The sequence below is a fragment of the Pinus tabuliformis genome, chromosome Q, assembly GCF_031772625.1.
Source record: "Pinus tabuliformis cultivar Carrire ecotype Pingquan chromosome Q, CPIR1, whole genome shotgun sequence".
Lineage (NCBI taxonomy): Eukaryota > Viridiplantae > Streptophyta > Pinopsida > Pinales > Pinaceae > Pinus > Pinus tabuliformis.
In genome coordinates this window covers 468514595-468526030 of record NC_142296.1, presented here as the reverse complement: position 1 = coordinate 468526030, position 11436 = coordinate 468514595, and the positions used below count along the sequence as shown (strand labels likewise).

Genomic DNA, 11436 nt, shown 5'->3' with positions numbered 1-11436 from the left:
AGTGGGTTGAATTTCTTCGTAATTAGATCCTCCCATTACAAACCTAGCATTCCCCTAAGATCCAATGGTGGATCACCTAGGTCCAGTCCCAAATGCAATGATTGATAAAGAAGGGGGGGGTGTAGCTGAACAAATCTCTATAAGTTGGTGGAGTGCAAAGGTGTGGAGGAAGAAATGAGGGGGTGGGTGGAGGCTGAACAAATCTCCATTTAAAACATTGTACAGAGTGCGGAGGTGTGAAGGAAGAAAGCTTCTTCTTCCTCTGCACCTCTGCACTTTGCACCAGTAACAATTCCTTGCCCATAGTGTACATTATGAAAAATCACAAATTCCTTGCAATTTCTAGTAGGTGGATTATGGAAGTGTATAGATATGACCTAAATATACATTATAATTATTACGTGCATAAGTGGATGATAGAGTCATACATTAGGGAGTTGAATTTCTATCAAAAGCATTGGGCAGATTCTGTAGTAGTTCCAACAGATCGATTTGTTGTTGACCCATTATTTTACCCAATTCTCTTGAATCATTTGATCGAGTAAAAGAACCATCACTATCAATAGTATTTGAGTAAGCATCCTCAATCGTTGATCCATAACCACTAGCAAAGGCACTCGCAACTAATCGAGTTGAACCACCAATGAATTTGTATCCATATTTAGTCTCACTATATCATCCAATGCTAGTGGGTTGAATTTATTCGTAATTAGATCCTCCCATTACAAACATAGAATTCCCATAAGATCCAATCATGCATCACCTAGGTCCAGTCCCAGATACAACAATTTCCCAATAAGTAGTTGATCCCTCGTTAATAATAAGGTGGTCGGAAAGGTAAACACAATCACCAATAGAGGTAGTAAAGGAAGATGGATTTGATTGAGTGAAAGATGGGATTTGGGTGGGAATAAATAGTACGAAGTACTAATCTTTTGAAAACCTCCAACAGAAGGCAAGAACAAAGAAAAATATGGATTGGTAAAGCAAAGATTCTAGTTCAACAACTAGAATAAAAAAGGGGGGAAGCACCCATGTATATGAGTGTTATATCGTCTCCCTATCTGACTCGTATTGATAGGCAATTGTGTCTACGTTAGCTAGTTCTTAAGTTCAACTTTGAAAGTAGGTATATAGAATTTATTTAGTCTCTTAATTTGCTTAAAAGTCCACTACACTAGATGAAATGTGGAGTTTGAAGATGTGGAGCTTAGATCCATGCATTGGGAGGTGTGGAGCTCTGAATAACCAAAAAATCTATGCACTTTTGAAAGAAAAGTTCCACATGATGCTTTGGAAGAAATTCAGGTCCTCAATGTTTAACTCTGTCATCCACCTTTAACAAAATTAAGTTGTATATTTTTGCTTTATTTTCAAATCCTAGGGCACGGGTTCAAATCTCACTCTTAACAAAATTATGTTGCACATTTTCACTTTATTTTTAAATCCTAGGGTGTGAGATTATATTGCACATTTTTGTGTTATTTTCAAATCCCGCTCTCAACAAAATACATTGTGGATTTCTTCTTTTTTTTGGAGCGAAAAATTTCAAATCCTAGCATGTGGGTTCAAATCCCACTCTCAACAAAATTAGGTTGAACATTTTCGCTTTATTTTCAAATGCCACTCTCAACAAAATTATGTTGCATTAGTATAATTAAAAAAAAAATCATTGTATTCCATATACCTTCATGATGCGCTTCATGATGCGCTGCTCAATCAACACAATGTGGTAACTCTCTCATCACAATGCACTCTGTATACCTCATGACATGCTAACTATCTCAACGCAATGCACATCGCCTTCTTTATGCTTATAAATACTTGTGATAACAAGTCACATAACAATACATTTTCACCTCCTATTGCCTACCAATTTCCATTTGAAGCACCATGCAGACTCCATGTTTTGCTTCTTTTGCGCTCTTTCTTCTCTTTGTTTTCCCCTTCTCCTCCTCCTTCGTGCACTCATTTCATGATTATGGAAAATTCCCTCCTCGCATTCAAAAAGCTTATTTTCTCCAATCCTAATAATGTCATGGTCAATTGGAGTCACATTGTCCCCTTTTGCAATTGGGCTTATGTTACTTGCAACTGTTGTCATACAAATAGAGTGGTCTTCCTTGATCTCTATCACATGGATCTGCGTAACGCCATCTCTTCTTTGCTCGATAATTTATTCTTTTTGTGTGAACTCTAAATTTTAAGCAATGCACTCCATGGTCATATACCACCTTTCATACACTTGGTCAAGCTCCACGACATGCCTTTATGGAAGAAGTATGAATATTTCACCATGAGACATGCCAACATGACCTATAGCATCATTAGCACATAGTAGTAGGACAATTGGCAAAGTAAAGAGGTGAGTGTATGAATTGTGTGGAAGCTTTTTCATTGTGTAGAGTGCAAAAGAAATTCTACACAATAAAATCTCTCTGAAGATTAATGAGTTGTAGCTATTAATCTCTCTCTGAAGATTAATGAATTGTAGCTATTAATCTTGTTTAACATACACATCGAACTCTTATATTTTATTTATAATTCGAAGAGTCAAAGTGAAATATTTTTACCATATATTTTCATACTCAATATTAAAAACCAAGTAAACATCATTTTTGTTTTTATTATAATATTTTTTTATTTACAATATTTCCTTTTTTAAAACAATGGTCAAATAAACATCATTTTTGTTTTTATTATAATATTTTTTTATTTACAATATTTCCTTTTTTTTAACACTTGTCAACTTCATAGAGACGGAATTACACCTAACTCATATTTTCCTCATGGTAAACTATTGAAACTATTGAATGCATTTGTTGATTCAATTCACTGAGAAACGAATTAAACTATTTTGAACTAAATAACTATTGTTAATTGTATATACCTATATTTTAATATTATGAAAATATATTTTATGGTTCAAAATTTGATGATAAATAAATTTATATTTACTCGGAATATCACAACAACCTCATCCAACAATTCATCAAACTTTATCTCGCGCTAAACAAAAACTGTGTTCAACCGTTAAGCCTTACCCTGGATAAAGAGGTTCGATGAATATAAAACTGACACTCAAAAAATGACGCTGGGCAGCATGGTGTGTGTATAGATATATATTATGGACTTCACTCTAGAATGATATTAAACTCACCCTCAAAAGTCATTATAAATGATTCGTAAAAGGATATGCGAATTAAATAGTGAGCCATCTTTATTTTGGTTTACCGGGACTTTAAAATTCTGAAATTACCACAACCTATCTTTAACAAGATCGCACGGTTAGTTTGAACACGGGTTATAAAAATTCTGAAATTACCACAACCTATCTTTAACAAGATCGCATGGTTAGTTTGAACACGGGTTACAGATGGTTTTTTTGGTAGTTTAGTTTAATTAATTAACTTTGAAAAATATGAACTAGTTTTTATAATTGAACCAGGGTTACAGATAGTATATATGGTTGATTCATTTTGTAGAATATATGCTAATAAAGTTTAATGAGTCAATGGCAACCATATTTATCTAATTTAACTAATAAATGAAATGTTCATTATTTTATGATATCTTTTCTCACTTATTTTATCAAAATTTAATTAATAAATGGAATGGTCATTTTATAGCATCTTTTCCCACTTATTCTATTAAAAATATTGAAGAAAAATTTAACAATTAAAATTTTAAGATATTTAATATGTAAAATAAAAAATTGAAGTAGTTATGAACATTTTTCCCTTTTAGTTTAATTAATTAAAGAAATGTCCTCTAAAACTAGCTATAGGTTTCTTAACCATGTGGTATTGAAAAAGTAAAGCATTTTTTTTCATTTTTTAATTAAATTGGTAAATTAAAAATATATATATCATATGAACACGAGTTAAGAATTTTGGAGCATGCCCTATTAGCAAGCCATGGTATTGTACCATAGTCTATTTATAGGTTAGGAATCTTCATGCCAAGTGGGATTAATCTACATCATTGACTATCTCATTACATGTATGTTAAATGTACATATATATGTTTAAATCATATATTAATCATTTTTAGAATCAATAATAATAGTACTAACAATAATGAAGTTATAATTGAGTTAAGTTATTTTCATTTTTATTTAAATTGGGCAATGTTAGATATTTTATAAGATAAATATTTTGATGTCTATATGTGTTTTCCAGACATTTAATTTATATGGTTACTCTAATCTCAATAATAATCAAAGATAAAATGTTATGGTTAATGTTAATGAAGCCTCTCCCCTGAAAAGTGGAACCCTTAAGTATCTTTCCCCCCAATTCCTTAATTATTTTTTAGAATGAATAAACCAAAGTGATGCATGCCACTAACTAATTAATCCAAATAACTTTTTAGAATGAATGAACCAAAGTGATGCATGCCACTAACTAATTAAGCCAAATAACACGTCAAATTGAAGTCAAGAGGATAAAAACCAAAGGTCATTATATCCCCTATACCACTGCACAATTCGGATTTAATGGAGTGACCCTTTGAATTTGGTTTTATTAAGGCCCTCAGTGTATGTGGGATAATGTATTCTATGTTCATTCTGGGTGGTTGTTTTTTTAGAGGCTTCCATTGGCTCAACATTGTATAGAGATTGTGTCTCCTTACCTTGTATATGGTATTTACTTGGAGGCATTTCTAATTAGCCTTGGAAACATATGAGGTTAGTTGCTCCATTAATTATATAGTTACATCCTATTTCGTTGTGTTTTTTGTATCAAGTTGGTGGTTGAATTAGAGTGGTTCTCAACATCAATAGAGGATTTTGGAAAGAGTATTGGAATTAGTGGGTTTTGAATAGTTCTCTTCAGATTTTGAAATGCATGGCAAATCACAATCATCTAGGGTATTTCCTTTGTGTACGAGATGATAACCATTTGATGTGTAGTTCAAAGACAAGAGGCAATTATTGTAGATAATAAGACTTCCTTTTTCTTTACAGTAGGAATAATTTATGCTCAAGATGAAAATCATAACAATGGGTTAGGGGTGACAACGAACACTATGTTGCAACAAAATAGACAAATTAAAAATTTATAGCCTAAGTGAAACACAATGGCCATTAAGCTTAAGTTTGGTTAAGAGTCATTAGTAATCTATCTCTAACTTTAGAATGCCTATTGACTCAAGCGTTCAAAAGAACCATGAGGAGCCCCTTCCCCAAATACTAAAAAATGTATAGATAGATATCTCTAAATTATTATAAAAAATAAATCAATGAAACGACACACAAAGTCAATCAAATCTAAAAGAATTTAATTATATCATGCATGTTTCAAAATACAAAACAACCAACATACATACATAAGGTTCATTAATTAAAAGTGAAAACTTCTTCACTTTAAAAAAATGAATTATAACAATATACTACTAATCTACACACCCCTTTCAAATTAATTAAGGTGAGAGACACTATGGGGGAGACATTGTAGTGTCATTAAATGAGTGTAAAAATTAAAATGGTGCTAAATATGGGATAGATGTTGTAGTGATTGCAAATGAATGTAAACATGTAGATGTCAACATAATATTGGACAAACGTTATAGTATCATTAAAATGAAGCATTATATTAACAATAATAATAATAAAGCATAATGTTATAATAATAATAAGAAGAAGAAGAAGAAGAAGAAAGCATGATGTTGACTTAACTAAAAATAATAATACAATAATAAAATAATAAAAATAAGAAATCAAATTAATTCAGTTTGTCATATTATAATTTTATTTTTATTAATTAAATTACAAAAAAAATTCAAAAAAAAAAAAATTATAGCATAATATACTTATCACATTAAAATTATAATTATAATTATAATTATATATATATATATATATATATATATATATATATAAAAGATCCATTTGACTATTTAAATGTAAATAATGATTCATATTGCCAGTGAGGCTTAGACTAGCAATTGCACCATGGGTTGCAATGGAAACGTCGTAAGGCAGTAGCATAAGAAAGATTAGCATGAAGAAATAAGTTGTGATATGTTATGTGATTTAATTGAATATCTAAATTATAAAGATAAACTATTTTATTTAAAAAGAAATTTTAGGTTTGGAGAAATGTTTGGATAAATAAATTGATTTTTTATAGCACCACACATTAAGCCTCTTCTATAAAAGAGTTCAAGTTGTTAAAATAAAAGAGTTGAAGTTGTTAAAATAAGTTATATTTAATTGATATCCAATCTATATAAATAAAGAAGTTAATAGAGCTATACCACAATTTTAACAACCTTGATACTCATTATGTAATTGTATTGGTAATAAACATATAAGAGCTTCTTCATCTTACCATTTTTTTCCATGTCTCAATGTTTTCTTGTCATCTCTCTACTCTATCTTTAGCTTAGTTATGACAAAAGAAACCCTATTTGGGTCTTGAATTTTGTTCAACATCTCTAGCTCTTCTAGTGTCCAGCTCTTAAACTTTGCTCTTCAATTCCTCCAATTCATGGTTCTTCATGCCTCCTTAGGTTGCTCCTCTTCATGGTAGAATCCTCATAGTCCTCAAGTTATTTGCTTCCTTCTAAAAAACAAGCTTGCAGATGCAGACTCAAACATTCTTTGTTGCAGAAGCAAACATGCAGTTCGGAATGTTGCAACCACAAAAGTTTTATGCACACATGGACACTATCATGTTCTGAACAAAGAGCTGGTCTACGCAAATAAAACCTAAGCATTGATTGACATCGTTCTCTTCAATATTTGTTTGAGAGAGTCGAATCTGATTCACCAATAATTCTCTTGTACTGAGTACTGATCAATTTTCAAAAACAAGTACTGAGTACTTATTTTTCTTGTGCAAAAAGTGAACAAATATTGGCATCCATGATCCTTCCATGACAATCCAGTGGTATCAAACACTTGCTTTTCATCTGGAAAAAGTGAACAAATAATAGCCTCCATGATCGAGTAGTATTGAATACTAGTTCTTCTCGCAAGATTGTGAATGTTAAAATTGCATGTTATAAAAAATATATCTAAAAAAAAAATATAATGATGCTACAAATAAATATAAATATTTTAGAGAAATAAAACCAATTAAATTTAAAAATAATTGAATTGTAAAAAAAAGTTAACCACCTAACCATACGGTCCCCCACTACAGACGCGAAGTAAGATCTAGTTGCCGCAGGCTTATCTTCATGGAGCGTTGTTGTTGTTACTTCGTGGGGTGTTCTTGTTGTTAATCCATCTGCGCCTTTGAGTGGAGGGAACATCCGAAGAAATGGTATTAAAATCATTTGACAGGAGATCTATGAAGTAAACCTGGAACTCTAGAATGTTCATGCCATGGCGAATGAAAGTTAATTGCATTGCTCTCACGATGTCAACTGCGAGAAGAGTATTCATACCAGTTTTTTTTTCACTTCGTAAAAACCACTTCATATCTTTTGTACTTATCCACATTGGAAACTCTTATGACACAATTACAACATTTTAAAAACTCACAGAACTTCAACCACTAACAACTTACACATGAACAAAATTATTTTTTCCATAATCCTTGTTCATAAATGCATGTATCACTCAACATGTTACATGTGTAACCATAATAAGGGTTTGTTGTTTTCTATCAAAGAACAAAAAGATTATGCTTCATCCAAAATATGCTCACAGTACACATATTACCTTGGGTCAGTGCTATTTCTTTCAAAGGGCCTTGGTTTTGAGTTTGTCGAGTTAAAATGTTGAGAGATGAGTATAACAACCATGACAACTATCAAACAACCAACCAGGGAACTGAAGAAGAGGGCACCAGGTTGTTGGGTTTGCACAAATCCATAAATTCCATCAGAAGTTACTAGAATCAGGTCATTCAAGCCATCATTTGAAAAATCACCATATATTATGGGGTGGGTAGGTGGAGATGGCATGAAGATTGACGTGAGATGACTACCATCTGGGGAAAGAATAACTACCTCATATTCTCCTGCAACCAGAATCACTTTATGGGTTCCATGAACATGCAGTGGCAAAGGTTCTAAAGTGAGGATAACCTTTTCTTCAACAATACCTGCAAATGAAGGAAAATTTGACCAGGTAGCACCAGTTAGTAGTTGTCATGTTCGGATTGCACCTTGGTCATGAATGCTTGGAAAATAAGAAGTAGCCTCTCCTCGGCTTGTCAGGAATATTACATCACCATGGATTCCTTTCTAATGTTTGTGTCCATCATTTCTGTGAATTAGGATAGGCATTGCTACCTCTAGAGGAGCAACATCAAACGTGCGACCAAAAGCTTGTGATACACCAAATGGGCCATGCCTGTAGATAAAGGCATTAAAAATTTGCTCTTGCACTAGAACTCCAGAAGTAGCTACATCCCAACAAGGTTTGAGTGCTGCTATTGTTCCAGTTGCTACATTTTATTGAGTACAACTTCCTCCAACATCCTAAACATGTTCTAGCACTCCATCTCCATTTATATCAACATGCAGGCCACCCTCTTGCAGATGAAGCTTGCGAACTAACCACCCAGAGGCCAGATGAATAACTTTTATTCCCTCCTTTTGATGTGCTACAATTACATTAGGAATGCACTAGAGCTAAGTATAATTTGTTATTATGGGTACATAAATACTCTTCTTCTTTCTTTTGCCAGATGTAGCATACTCTGCTACCTTGTCAATAGCACTGGTAATTTTTTTTATTGTATCCTTCCCAAAAACATGTTTGTCCTCTGGTTTGTGAACTGGAGATGATGATCTCTTTCCAGGCATCTTCTTCAGGGATTTCCTTTTTTTCTTTCTGAAATGTGTCGGCTCAAGTAGAGTATCCTCCCTTCTATCCCAACAATGTGGCATAACTCCTAGAATGGATTCTCGGAACTCCCTCCATTCTAACTCTCTAGGATGTTGACCATTCAATGCATGAGCATCAAGCTTGTAGTTGTGTTGTGGAATCAGTTGTGATGAATCAGGTACGTGGTGTGGTAGATCCTCATTCCTATGTTTCCATCGTTGTATGCTAGAATGCCTAGCAAAGGCATAATAGGCAAAGTGCCTTACTTTCTCTCCACCTTTAGTGCTCGAATCCTCAGAATATTCTTTCTCCTCTGCACTTCTTCAATGACGACATGCATTCTTTTCATCAACCACTGCTTCTTCAAATGGATCCAGGTAAAGATGTGGTTTTATTTCCATCCTTCCCCCCATAATTACTAGCCCCACATCTCGATGCTTCAATGTATAGTTACTGATAGAAATTGTTATCTCTCTGTGAAGAGCACCATGTGGAAAGTCATCCTGCACATCAACCTCCCATAGTTTCTTGAGGTTTTGGTTAAATCACATTATCGACTAACCTTTTGTGACAAGAACCAAGATCTATTTTCTTATTTCTCCTTGTTTATGCACCTGATCAATAAAACCAGTTACCATTGATACAACCCATCTTCCTGCTGCAATACGAACTCTTTCTGGCAGCAAAGATACCTATGAAATCAGGCATCTTTCAGTGAATCCTCCATTCATTCCCTTTACATGAGGCTCCAATACCTATATTTTTGCATCGTGAGTTGCATCAATAATTTTACTCTGACCATCACCATTGGGATCTGTTATTAGTTGAGGAGGAAGCCACTCAACTTCATTCTTGAATGGATAATCATGAGTTTTGAAAGAAAAATCTCCTTCATGTTGCAAAGAGAAATTATGATCAAGGCTGCCAACATAAGGATGCCCAGATCTCTCTTCATGGATAATTTTAGGGGCGAATTTTCGCCCTTGGGCAAAATTAAGGGGTTTTATATTTTTATTGGGAAAATATTTTGTATCACAATACATTGTTACAAATCGCCTCAAATTTATTTTATAAAAAAAATTAGGTATGGAGGTTAGCCCGCCTTATTTTAAGGGAGAGAGTAAAAAAAGTAAATTTAGCCCTTGAAATTAGGAGTTACAACCTTCCATTCACCCTAATTTTCAAGAATAGGTATTTATGATAGTTGTTTCACCCTCCACATTCAGTGGAAAAAGGTTTTTTTCTTTCATTTTCCCGTATTTCATGGTATTGGGGTTAATTTCAAGAAAATCACCTTATTTTTTGGAACAAATGGTCACAAAAAAATAATTCATTTTATTTAAAAATTCAAGTCTCTTATTTTCATGTTTATTTAAAGATTGAATAATGTTCTTTCCATATTCCAAGTTTGCATCTGTTTAGTCATAATCATATAAAAAATAATGGAAAACATTTTTTTTTTTTATATTTACTCCATAAGTCGCCTTATATTTACATGTAAATAAATAAAAATATAAATAAAGTGTAGTATGGTAAATAAATAAGACCTCTTTTTATACTTACTCCAAATGTATGGTAAATAAATATAAATATAAATAAACTAGAGGTATGGTAAATAAATAAAAGCTCTTTTTATATTCAGTCCATAACCCTCTTTCTATTTAAGAAGACCCAAAAAAGAGGTTTTATTTAAGTGAATCCTATGGGCCAAATACAGTATTTATAAAAGAGGTATGGTAAATTAATAAAAATATAAATAAACGAGAGGTATGGTAAATAAATAAAACATCTTTTTATGTTTACTCCAAAAGTCACATTATATTTAAGAACACTCAAAAAATGTGTTATATTTAGGTGAAGCCTATGGGCCAAATACTATGGGCCAAATTATTATTAATACCATGCAAAAAAAACATTATTAACCCATTATTAACCCTAATATTAGTATTAATAAAAAAAAAAATGGTACATGGTATTGACCCATGGTATTCACGTGGAATGTAGGCTATTTAAAGGGGCAATTAAACCAGCATAGATTCATCTTTACTCTGGATCTACTAAGCCCCGGGAGGGATCAAATATCATGATATGCAAACTAGCATAGAGTGAAAAAATATTTGATCCTTGGGCTTGGTAGATCAAGGGTAAAAATGGATCTTGTAATTTAATGTCACTTAAACATTTTAATTTGGTTAAAATAAAAAAATAAAATAAAAATCAATTATTAATTTTTTTAATTTTTATAAATTACTAATAGTAATTTTTAAGCTCCAGGTTTATGATAACCCATGGTATTGACCCATGGTAATATCATGGTATTCATGTGAGCATAGACTATTTAAAGAGGAAATTCTATCAGCTTAGATCCATCTTAATTCCGGGTCTACTAAGTGCTGAGAGGGATAAATAGATTTCATCCCTCCAAGAGTGGTAGAAGTGGAGTTAAGATGGATACAGGTTTTATGATAATGAAGATATTAAATAGACTTACGAAATTATATTATAAAAAACATCTTAAGGTGAATGGTTAAAGCTACATTTAGTCACTTCACAAAATTTAGTAAAAAATACCAATATCTCCATTAATATTGGTATTTCTGATTTAACAAAAAAAAAAATTCAAAACAGTGAAATCTTATCACTCTTTC

At 32.3% G+C, this 11436-nt stretch overlaps 1 pseudogene; it reads right to left on the bottom strand.

Moving 5' to 3' along the window:
• Window positions 1-7554: 7554 nt before the first annotated feature.
• LOC149220227 (uncharacterized) lies at window positions 7555-9743 on the bottom strand (annotated as a pseudogene).
• Window positions 9744-11436: the final 1693 nt, after the last annotated feature.